Here is a 12,959-nt window from a genome sequence, read left to right on the forward strand (position 1 = left end):
GAGCCTGGAATCTACAGTGACTTGAGAGCAACTGGAATTCGTAGGACTGTTGCTGTTGCTGCTGCTGCTGCTGCTGCCGCCGCTGCTGCTGCTGCTGCTGTCACTGCTGTCTGCTGAGGATAACAGCATGCCACAAGTCTAGGGAGCCCCATCAAGGGCTCTGCTGCCAAACTCCTTCTACCACAGTTACTGGTTTGTGAGGTTAGTAGCCTACCACCAAAGTATGTCTCCACAAGGTAGTCGCCCATTCAATTCTATAAACCAGAAAAAAGATGAATACATTTCTGCAAAGACCACTGGAAGAACTGTATGGCCCTCTCATCCGTCACATAGGAAAGAAGGGCTGTCCGTATATCAAATGATGATGTCTGTAGGTTAGATGTTAGAGGGCAAAAAAAAAAAAAAAAAACGGTAAATATGTATATGGGGTAAGGAAAGAGGGAGATGTCGGGTTTCATTATAAACCTATATCATAACATCATTACTTAAAGTCAAAATAAACACTGCCTTTGTTTTCAACTACATTAGAAAGCATCTAAAACGTACTGAGTAAAAATTACTGGTAGAAAAAAGCATTAAATAATACTCATGGTGGAGAAGCGTTAATGGTATGAAAACACAATTCTGAAACTGCTAATAGGTAAGCCATGAAGAATAATCTCAAACAGATAAAAGAACAATCTCAAAATAGATAAAAGCTCCACAAACTGAAAATTTCACCTGGAGAGAGATGAATATAAAGCAAACAGAACACTTTACTGGCATAACTAAGATAGCACTCTATTAGGATAAAGGCCAATTTGGAAAACTCAGTATTAGCACCAAAACATCAAATGTAATTATAATTAATTATTGACTTGTAAAACATACATTAGGTAATATATTTAATTGGGGGAATGAAACTGAGTACCATTTCTCCTGGGCAAGATAGGAAGCAACTCTGAACTTGAAAAAAAAGAAATAGCAAGGATCTTTAGTTACATACTGTAATTGTGACTTTTTGACATTTTAATTAGCACGAAAGCAGTTCATGTTAATGGTTATTACCTTAAAGTTTAGTAATAAATTCAAATATCTTTACCTAAAGTTGTTGTGGGTCAAAAGTAAGACAGTTTTTATTTAATTAAAATTTAAACCACTGGGAACAGTAATTTAAGGATTACATTTTTAGACTTGGGAAACTTAGGAATTTTAAATACTATTTAAGTACTGTATCCACCTGTAATTTTCAAATCTTACAGTATTACTTTAAGTCTGCACAAAATTTGAACAGGTTTTACTTGGCTTCTTTCCAAACCATAGCACTTACGCTTTGGGGACTAAGGGAGAATAGAGTGTAAAGCGCTTTAATTTCTTTAAGCAGAAAAATCTTTTACCTTGACTACATTTTCAAAAGTTTATCCTTCCACGCACAAGAGTTTCTCAACTTATTTTTAAAAAAGAAAAACATGAAGCAAATACAAACATATTTTTCAAGCTTTCAAAATGAAGCTAGACTTTGTTCCTACTATTGTATTTAAAATCTTGAGACACTCAAACTGAAAGAACCAAAAGCCATGAAAATACGGGAACTGATGCTTCCTATTCGGATTTTGCTTCTCGTATATTCTAATCACCTTAATAAACCAAAAGCCAAACACATAAAGTAAATTTAGGTTTTTATGTTAAAGTTTCACCTCACAAATCAGGCTTTTCTGAGTGATTCAAAAAAATGTAAGTGAGCAGAAATCTAAAGTTCATTGCCCTAATTATTTAGCAGTAAATCACTAAATGTGAACAGTTTAACATTTTCAAAATACTACGTGAGCAACAAAAAGATGAGTATCAAGAGGAATTATATAATTCAGTGTACAGATTCTCTCTAGTTACCTGCTTACATAATGCTTCTAAAATCAAGTATCTATTAAGTATTTTACTTAAGTATTTTACTAAATGTTTTAAATAGAACTGCAATATGGGCCCCAAGGTTCTATAAACATGACACTAACATCATTATTAGGAGAACTTTCATGTATAAAAACAAACGTCAAAAACAACTTCTCTACCTGAATACTAAAGCAACAGCAATATCTGAAAAGTATTTTCAAGGAATCTGAACAATAAAGATGTCAAACTAAAAATATATACGTATCAGTTTGTTCTTGATTTCTAGAGGTGTGTGTGCCACTTATGAGGACTCAGATAAACAAATAATCAGAACACATTCAAAGGACACAACTTTCTTGTTTAACAGTCACTTAAAATTGCAACTGACATCTATCTATAGAATCAAACTTCACCTCTCCTGTGAAGTCATCCCCCAAAAGGAATTAGTGGCTGATAGCTGGGTGTTCCCATCATTTTTTCCTCTTGTAGTCTAGACTTACATCAATTCTGTTTTACAGTTTTTTTATGTACGCACTTGTCTCTCCCACTTAAAATCTTTTGAGGCAGTAACCAGATTTGGTGTCTTTGTATCTTTTTTACTTCCCACTCAAGTAATTTGCTGGCTAAATGCTGAAGTGAATTAGGGTGGACTAATTTTTTTTCTGGATATTTGAAACATTTTATCATACCTCCACACCTGACCACAATGATATGAGGTCACTAGGTAAACATGCTATTTCTCCAGTAAATTTCAAAACATACCCCAAAATTGTCTACATATCGTTTCTAACATTTCTACCAAAAATATATCATTTTTTTAAAAAATGTAACAAAAGAAACAGAAGTTTTCAAAAAAGGAATGTGTCAAACAGACCACAATGATCACTGACTATTCATACAGATGGGGGTAAGACAAAATAATAAGTAAACACATGTCTATTCACAAAATGTCCCCATCTGTCTAAAAAATATCAAATGCTTTCTCTGTCCAAATTCAATTCTTCCCTGAGCTTAAAAGCAATACAAAGGCGAAGTAGTAACTACAGACTAGGTTTCCAGCAGTTTTACCCTGGGTGTGGGCTGCAGGAAAACTAAGAAGAGAAGGAAGGTGAGATTTGAGGAAGCAAGTAACTAAGCAGAGATTTTCTCCAATGTAAAATATGACTAACTTGCACAGAGAGCACTGCAAATAACATCACCATACAAATTTATTCTCTCCAAACTCAGTCACACAAAAATAACCCTATGCTGGGAAAAATTACTCTAAATACATCAGTATTTTAATTACAATTTTGTCAATTCATATTTTAGCCTCTGAAAGGACTGATTCTACAACTCTGCTTTTCTTTTGAAAACATAAACAAAATATGTAAACAGTTGACGCCAGTATTTCTTACTGCAACACCAAACTTGATTAATACAAGAGCAAATAATTTTCAAGTAACAATTTTCTCCAACTGAAAATGAACAAAAACAGATAAAAGCTATGTGTTGTACTTATCACTACAATGCGTATTATCACTTTAATAATTACACATGGTGCACACATGAATACTGTCTGAGTAAAAAGACATTATTTTATTCCCCTAACTGAATTTCAGGAATACAATGCACTCTTCAGGCTTCGTTTTGAAATCAACCTATTTTGAAGGCTAAGGATCATCCTTTGTGTGTAATAAGCAAAATTGGCCACTCTAAATATGAAAATTATGGATTTGGCTCTGATGCAAAATAAAGTAAGCTTCTTATAGCACCTGAAATATTAAATCAATTTAGTCTGCTGAAAAGCAAGGCAGTGAATTATTGAATCTGTGTTTAATTCAGCACACTTTATAACATATTTAAGGAATTCAGTTGTATAAAACAGTATCTGAATCTTATCAGATGAAAATATTTTTCCCTTTTAGCAAGCCTTGGGTTGCATGTTTGAGAAAACAAATTAGTCTTCAGTTCTGCTAAGCTTGATAATAGTGCCCCCTAATGGGAATTTTAGTATGAGTTTTTCTACTCTTTTTTTGTTTTGTTTTGAAAAAGCATATATTCTCTAATATGATCAAATTATCTCACTTTCAACTAGAAGGTGAATTCTGTAATACAAAAGTTTATGAAGACTGAATCCACTCAAAGGAGAGTTACCACATGTACAAAAAAACAAATTGTAAATTAAGAGAAACACAGAGAAAACTTATAACAAAAGTTTTCTAGGTTTTGAATCATCCGGTAACATAATCTAACACAGCACAATACAAAACATTACTCTCATAAGGAAATTATCATTCTCATTGTTTCTAGGACTCAAGTGAGCAATTAATATGTGCTAAATAAAAGATACCAGAGTCAGAAAAAATTGGTACATAAGTTATTCTATGTTGCACAGCTCCAAAGTATAAAGCTAAGATTTCCACCCAGGTTTTCTGGCCTCATACCATTATCTTCCCACAATGCCTAGTCACAGGTCAGCAACCACGAATTACAACTTCATATGTGTTTTCTTTTTCATGAAAAAGGCACTAAAACTAAAGCAAAAACTACCTATTCTGATACTTTCTAGGTGTGCCAGTGAAACAAACATCCTATAGTATCAGTATTTTCGTTTCAGTGCTCAAAATATATTCTGAGCTCAGCCAAGATTAAAGGTAACATCAAGAGCAAATATTGCACAAAAATTATCAATTTATGATGAAAGAGAGGATTTATTGCCTTATTCTTTAACTTTACAGGAGAGGGAGAACAGTAAGACATGAAGTTATATATAAATCACAGGTGGTCAAAATTTCTTTAAGGATCAGACAGTAAATATGTCAGGCTTAGGATCCATATGGTCTCAGCCACAACTACGCAACTGTGCCACTGTATCGGGAACGAAGTCACACAAAAATATGTGAATGGGCATTGCAGTGTCCCTACAAAACTTATTTACAAATCAGATCATTGTTTGTCAATCTCTGATTTAAACCATTTATTAATATTTCACTTTTGGACAACAGATTAAAAATATCCTCTTTACATGAGACACCAAAACAAACAAACAAAACACTTGAAATATATACTCATTAAAATTCTGAAATATTTGGCATATTACCTCCCTGAGGCGGATGGCACAAAAAAAGACCTTTCTCTGAATAAATGCTAGTTTTAGAGAGCACAAAACAATAGAAAAGCAGTAAGAAATGCAATGGGTCTTTACCATGATTTTAAAAAATCAACATACAGGACTATTCCATATAATAGAAAATTATAGTTTTTATCTAAGTTTAACAAAAAATCTACTGGTGACTACATTTTAATGCCCATTTATATTAATGAGTATATGGGTTAGCACGGAAGTGAAAAACCTCTACCAGGAAAATTACAAAACACTGCTCAAAGAAATCATAGATGACACAAACAAATGGAAACACATCCATGCTCATGGATGGGTAGAATCAATGTTGTGAAAATGACCATACTGCCAAAAGCAATCTACAAATTCAATGCAGTCCCCTCTCAAAATACCACCTCATTCTTCACAGAACTAGAAAAAACAATCCTAAAATTCATATGGAACCAAAAAAGAGCCTGCACAGCCAAAAGAAGACTAAGCAAGAAAACAAATCTGGAGGAATTACATTACCCAACTTTAAACTACTGTAAGGCCACAGTCACCAAACAGTATGGTACTGGTATAAAAACATGTATCTAGCCCAATGGAACAGAATAGAGAACCCAGAAATAATGCCAAATACTTACAGTTAACCGACTTCAACAAAGCAAACAAAAACATAAAGTGAGGAAATGACACCCTATTCAACAAATGGTGCTGAGATAATGGGCAATCCACATGTAGAAGAATGAAACTGGATCCTCACCTCTCACCTTACACAAAAATCAACTCAAGATGGATCAAAGACTTAAATCTAAAACCTGAAACCATAAAAATTCTAGAAGCTAACATTGGAGAACCCCTTCAGTACACTAGCTTAGGCAGACTTCATAACCAAGAACCCAAAAGCAAACGCAACAAAACAAAGATAAATAGATGGGACTTAATTAAACTAAAAAGCTTCTGCACAGCAAAAGAAATAATCAGCAGAGTAAACAGACAACCCACAGAGTAGGAAAAATCTTCACGATCTATATAACCGACGAAGGACTAATATCCAGAATCTACAACGAACTCAAACAAGTCAGCAAGAAAAAAACAACTGCATCAAAAAGTGGGCTAAGGACATGAAAGAAGATACACAAATGGCCAACAAACATGAAAAAATGCTCACATCACTAATGATCAGGAAAATGCAAATCAAAACCACAGTGCAATACCACCTTACTCCTAGCTAGAATGTCCACAATCAAAAAAAAAACAAAAAACAAAAAAACAAAATTATAGATGTTGGCGTGGATGGGGTGAAAAGAAAATACTTTTGGTGAAATGTAAACTAGTACAACCACTATGGAAAACAGTGTGTGGCAATTCCTTAAAAAACTGAAAGTAGATCTACCATCTGATCCAGCAATTCCACCCCTGGGTATCTACCAAGAAGAAAAGAAGTCATTATGGGAAAAAGATAGTTGTACACGTATGTTTATAGCAGCACAATTTGCAATTGCAAAAATATGGAACCAGCACAAATGCTCATCAATCAATCAGTGAATAAAGAAAATGTGATGCATACATATATTATGGAATGCTATTCAGGCATAAAAAGTAACAAAATAATGGCATTTGCAGCAACCTTGATGGAATTAGAAACGATTATTCTAAGTGAAGTAACTCGGGAATGGAAAACCGAGTATCACATGTTCTCATTCCTAAGTTGGAGTGAAGCTATGAGGATGCAAAGGCATAAGAAGGATACAACAGGCTTTGAGGAATTGGGGGAAAGGGTCGGGGGGTGGTAAGGGTTGAAAGACTACACACTGCATACAGTGTACACTGCTCAGGTGATGGGTGCACCAAAATCTCAGAAAAAGAACTTATTCATGTAACCAAACACCACCCATTCCCCAAAACCCTATTGAAATAAAAATACATATATTAAAATTAATAATAAAACCCGCTTCCCCAAAGAAAGAAAAAAAAAGTTAGGAGTTACATTGTATTGAAAATGCTAATTGTGATAAAAACATAAAAGAATAAAGAAAAATTACTATGATGGGAAAGAAAATGAAGATAGAAATAATTATGTCCAATATCTGTATATCTAGAAATACGTGAACAGTACATTCAAGGCCAGGAGGAAATGAGCCTTAGTTTAATAACTGACCATTGGATCATATCAGAATTCATTGTTTTTGTGAGGACAATGGATTGAGAAACAGCACTTGGCAAGTTTGTAATCTCTCAACTCAGAGTTGGGTGAAATATCAACTGCGTAATAATGGGTCTTTTAATTCTGAATAAAAGAGTTCCTAACTTTGCATTTTTTCAGAATTATAGTTAGAATGGAAACTGTGGCTATCACCATGAAGCCTGTCATCTCACCAACTTCTTAGAGAAACTATGGCAAGGCTCTGGAAGACAGAAAAACTAAATTTTTATAGGGAATGAATAATCTGAGATGAAAAAGAAAAAGAGGAAAGGATAGAAGTAGGGAAACTTAAACGGAGAGAATGTAATATGGGAATGTCCATCCCCTCAAAATGTTTGAATGGAAAGCACAGTCACCCAGGAAAAAGGCCAGACAGAGGACAGCACACAAATAAAAAAGAGGGAATATTACCATCACCAAGTACACAGTCATTCTAAAGGTTTGAGGAGTAAATAGTTGTCAGAAAAATTTATGAATATTTTTTAAATTCTCACAAAAAATAAAATGGAAAGAGCAATGGAAATATTTTTTCAAAAAGAATATATGGGTTAGGTGAAAAAACCTAAAATTTAAATCTATCACATGAGGTTATGAAAAACTAACAATATTATTATCTTAGATTTTTAACATGTATAAGAAAAATGACAATTCCCATTAATTTCTAAAGGTAGACCAAGAAAAACTTATTTACTTGTTTTACACAAAAAGTGGATTTCACATACGGAATAATGACCTACACTCAACACCCTTTAACTTCTGGCATACACTTCACTAAGAGTCTAAGAGCAACATATCATAGTAGAAAAACCGTGGTATTTGGAACTCAGCCAGCTACCAGTTATAATCCCTATATTACCAATTCCTACTTAAGATTTCTGATAAGTTATTTACGTCACTAAACATCAGTATACTAATTTCGGAAAATGGGACTGAAAAGACCTTCAACTGTGCAGATTAACAACTAATCACAGGCAATTTACATACAGTACACAGAATACAATGCCTATTTTTTTATTATTTAATGATAAACAAGTCTCTATCTCAGTGCTAAAATATTTTTTAACATTTACAACTGTTTCTTTTAAATTTAAAATATTTTTTAATTGAAATTTTAAAAACTTGAATTGTTGTAATGTTCTTAAATTTACATTTTTACACTGACAAACATTAAATGTTTTCATTTAAATGTTTAATGTGCATGTTCATGCTCATTTTCTCTCTTGCCAGCCACCATCTAAGACATGCCTTTTGCCTTCTGCCATGATTGTGAGGCCTCCCCATCCACGTAGGAGTCTGTTAAATCTCTTTTTCTTTATAAATTGCCAGGTCTCGGGTATGTCTTTATCAGTAGCATGAAAATGGACTAATACAGTAAATTGGTACCAAGAGTTGGGTGCCACTGTAAATATCCAAAAATGTGGAAGTAACTTTGGAACCAGATAACAGGCAAAGGCTGAAACAGTCAAAAGGGCTCAGAAGACAGAAAAACTGTAGGAAAGTTTGGAACTTCCCAGAGACTTGTTGAATGGTTTTGACCAAAATGCTAATAATGACATGGATAACGAAATCTAAGCTGAGGTGATCTCAGATGGAGATGAGGAACTTGCTGGGAACTGCAATAAAAATGATTCTCGCTAGGTTTTAGCAAAGAGACTGCTAAATGATTTGTGGAACTCTGAACTTGAGAGAGATGATTTAGGGTATCTGGTGGAAAAAATTTCTAAGCAGCATAGCATTGAAGAGGTGACTTGGGTGCTGTTAAAATCATTCAGTTTTAAAAGGGAAACACAGAATAAAAGTTCAGAAAACTTGCAGCCTAACAATGCGATAGAAAAGAAAAGCCCACTTTCCGAGGAGAAATGCAAGCAGAAATTTGCGTAATGAGAAGCCAAATGCGAATCTCCAAGACAGTGGGGAAAATGTCTCCAGGGCATGTTGGAGACCTTCACAGCAGCAGCTCCCATCACAGGCCTAGAGGCCTAGAAGGAAAAAAAGGTTTTGTGGGCCCTCCTGTTGTGTGTAGCCTAGGGACTTGGTGGCCTGCATCCTAGCCACTCTAGCCATGGCTAAAAGGAGCCAAGATACAGCTCGGGCTGTGGCTTCAGAGGGTGCAAGCCCCAAGTCTTGGCAGCTCCCATGCAGTGTTGAGCCTGCAGGTGCCCAGAAGTCAAGAATTGAGGTTTGAGAACCTCTGCCTAAATTTCAGAGGATGTATGGAAACGCCTGGATGTCCAGGCAGAAGTTTGCTGCAGGCACGGGGCTCTCATGTAGAACCTCTGCTAGGGCTGTGCAAAAGGGAAATGTGGGGTTGAAGCCCCCACACAGAGTCCCCACTGGGATACTGCCTAGTGGAGCTGTGAGAAGAAGGTCACTGTCCTCCAGACCCCAGAATGGTAGATCCACCAACAGCTTGCACCATGCACCTGGAAAAGCTGCAGACACTCAATGCCAGCCCATGAAAGCAGCTGGGAGGAAGGCTGTACCCTGCAAAGACACAGGGGCAGAGCTGCCCACTTCTCGCATTAGCTTGACCTGAATGTGAGACATGGAGTCAAAGGAGATCACTTCTGGAGCTTTAAGATTTGACTGCCCCACTGGATTTCAAGACTTGCCTGGGGCCTTCTGCCCTTTCATTTTGGCTCATTTCTCCCATTTGAAATGGGTGTATTTATCCAATGCCTGTACCCCCATCATATTTAGGAAGAACTAACTTGCTTTTGATATTACAGGATCACGGGTAGAAGGAACTTGCCTTGTTTCAGATCAGACTTTGGACTGTGGACTTTTGAGTTAATGCTGAACTGAGTTAAGACTCTGGGGGACAGCTGGGAAGGCATGATTGGTTTTGAAATCTGGGGACATGTGACTTAGGAAGAGCAGGGGTGGCATGATACAGTTTGGCTGTGTCGTCACCCAAATCTCGTCTTGAATTGTGGCTCCCATAATTCCCACATGTTGTGGGAGGGGGCGTAGTGGGAGATAACTGAATCATAGGGGCGGTTGCCCCCATACTGTTCTCATGGTAATGAGCAAGTCTTGCAAAATCTGATGATTTTATAAGGGTAAACCCTCTTCACTTGGTTCTCATTTTATTTCTTGCCTGCTGCCATGTAAGACGTGCCTTTCACGTTCCATCGTGATTGTGAGGTCCTCCCAGCCATGTGGAACTGTGAGTCCATTAAACCTCTTTTTCTTTGTAAGTTACCCAGTGTGAGGTATGTCTTTATCAGCAGCATGAAAATGGACTAACACAAATAACATACACTTGTGTCCTTGCTACCCAACTTAAGTAATTTTACCAATAAAGCTGAAGTCCTCTGTGTCCCCTCTATACCTCCCCTTCCAGAGGTAACTATTATCCTGAATTTGGTGTTTATTATTCTCATGCATGTTTATACTCTTAACATGTGTATCTTTTATCAGTATGTAGTATTATATTTTTTAAAATTTCACACAAATAGCAGCATGTAGTACATATTCTGGAACTTGCTTTCTCTCTAATCCAAGTGAAGAAGCAGAGAAAACTGGCAGGAAAACCGAAGAATTGAGGTTTTGTTTTTCTTATCAGTTAAAAGGCCCTAAATGATCATTTTTTAAAAAAAAAAAATCTATTGTCGCAAAGTCTACCTACGTAAATCCACACAGTTATTCTTCTGTTCTCAGTTTTCCAATTTGTAAAATTAGGATAATAATCTGTGCTTCTTACTCCATCTGAAACTTTTGAAATAAACAGTCTTTTAAGACTTTGAAAATAAAGAGATTATAGAAATTTTAAAAATCAAGTGCATGTTCGTGAAATAACATATTGGTCAATTCAAGTATTTCAGGCTCATAAAAGAAGTTGGTTTCCAATGATCTAGAATTAGTAATATATTTTGTTTCATTCGCCTACCATAATTGCAATGAATATTATTTCTTCATATTCTAAACCAAGAATATTATTTAAAAAATTAATTACCTGAGAAAACTGTGTGACAGTGTTAACTGTTCTGGAATAGATTCTACTCTCAACTGTGCCACCAACCCAATAACCAAACAAAAAACTTAAAGTAAACCTCTCAAACTCCTCACTTGTAAACCAAAGAAACTGCATTAACAATCTCTTCTTTTCCAGCCCTACTGATTATTTAAATATAATTAAGTACCCCTAGATATGTACATGTATAGAGAAAGAGATATTCTAATACTGCCAGAATGAACTGCAGAGAAATCTCAACCTTAATTCTGTGGGAGGTAATTCAGATGAAATAGGGAGAGCATAGCCGGTTTTTTTTAAAGAAAAAAAAAAAAAAAGATGCACACTGCATAAAGGTTTAAAAAATCCAAGTATGCTAGTATTCAGGTGCCTAGAACAAAAGTAGCCCTGGTTAGTTTCCAGAGGAGTTACTTTAATGAAAAACTGTTTTGCAGACAAATTGCAAGGTATTTCACTTTAGCAAGCATATACTTTGTGTCTATCATATGCTCAAGGTATTATGAAGGTATGAAGTCAAATGAAGTAAGTAACAATCTATCAAAGTTAAAGTGATCAGTTAAAAGTCATATCGAAAATGACAAAAAGGAAATTAAGAAAAATCCAATTTACAATAGCATCATGAAGAATAAAATGCTTAGGAATAAACTTAACCAAAGAGGTAAAACACTTTGGTTAACTACAAAACGCTGCTAAAAGATGACGCAAATAAATTGAGTACATCAAATGTAAAAACTCCTGCCCAGCAAACAATCAATATAGTAAAAAGGCAACCTACAAAACAGGAGAAAATACATATTGCAAACCACATATCTGATAAGAGGTTAATATCCAGAATATAAAGAACTCCTTCAACTCAAAAGGAAAAAAAAAAGCCTCCAATTTTAAAATAAGCAAAGGACCTGAATAGACATTTTTTCAAAGATATACAAATCACCAACAAGCATATGAAAAGATCCTCAATATCAGTAATCATCAGAAGTGCAAATCAAAACCACAATGAGATGATCACCTCACATCTGTTAAAATGGCCATTATCAAACACACAGAAAATAACAAGTGTTGACAAGGATATTAAGAAATTGGAACCTTTGTGCAAGGCTGGAAACGTAAAATGGTGCAGCTGCTACTAAAAAACATACAGAAGTTCCTCAAAAAATTAAAAATAGAATTACTATGTAATACCACTTCTGGGTACATATCCAAAAGAAAATGGGAACAGGATCTTGAAGAGATATTTGCACACCCATGTTCAATGCAGCATTATTCACAATAGCCAATAGGTGGGAGTAACCTAAACTTCCATCGACAGATGGCTGGATAAGGAGAAGTGGTAAATACAGATGATGAATTATTATTCAGCGTTAAGAAAAAAGAAGAAAATCCTGTCATTGCTACAACATGGATGAACTTTTAGGACATTATGCTAAATAAGCCACTCACAAAACAATAAATGCCACATGATTCCACTAACATGAAGTATCTATAGTCAGACTCTTGGAAACACAAAATAGAATGGGGGATGAAGGGATGAAAGAGGTGGAAAAAGGATTGTTCAATGGATACACAGTTTGAGTTTTGCAAGATGAAATAGTTCTAGAAACCTACCGCACAATATGCATATACTTAACACTACTGTAATGTATACTTAAAATTTTTATGTGCTTTTTACCACAATAAAAAGTTACACAGAAAATGAAACCTGAGAGTTCAAATAAGTGAGAAGTTATTTTCAACCTGATTTTTTAAAAAATCTTTTAGATGCTGACTTTAGCCTTTGATGTGAACTTTTAACTACTCTCAGCCTTTGCCAACAAAACAATTACACC

General features: G+C 35.2%; 1 protein-coding gene across 1 annotated transcript in view; it reads right to left on the minus strand.

Annotated features, from left to right (window-relative positions):
• EIF3H (eukaryotic translation initiation factor 3 subunit H) overlaps window positions 1-12,959 on the minus strand; it is a 108,113-nt gene that overhangs the window by 63,986 nt on the left and 31,168 nt on the right. The window lies entirely within an intron of this gene.

Source organism: Chlorocebus sabaeus, chromosome 8 (assembly GCF_047675955.1).
Source record: "Chlorocebus sabaeus isolate Y175 chromosome 8, mChlSab1.0.hap1, whole genome shotgun sequence".
Lineage (NCBI taxonomy): Eukaryota > Metazoa > Chordata > Mammalia > Primates > Cercopithecidae > Chlorocebus > Chlorocebus sabaeus.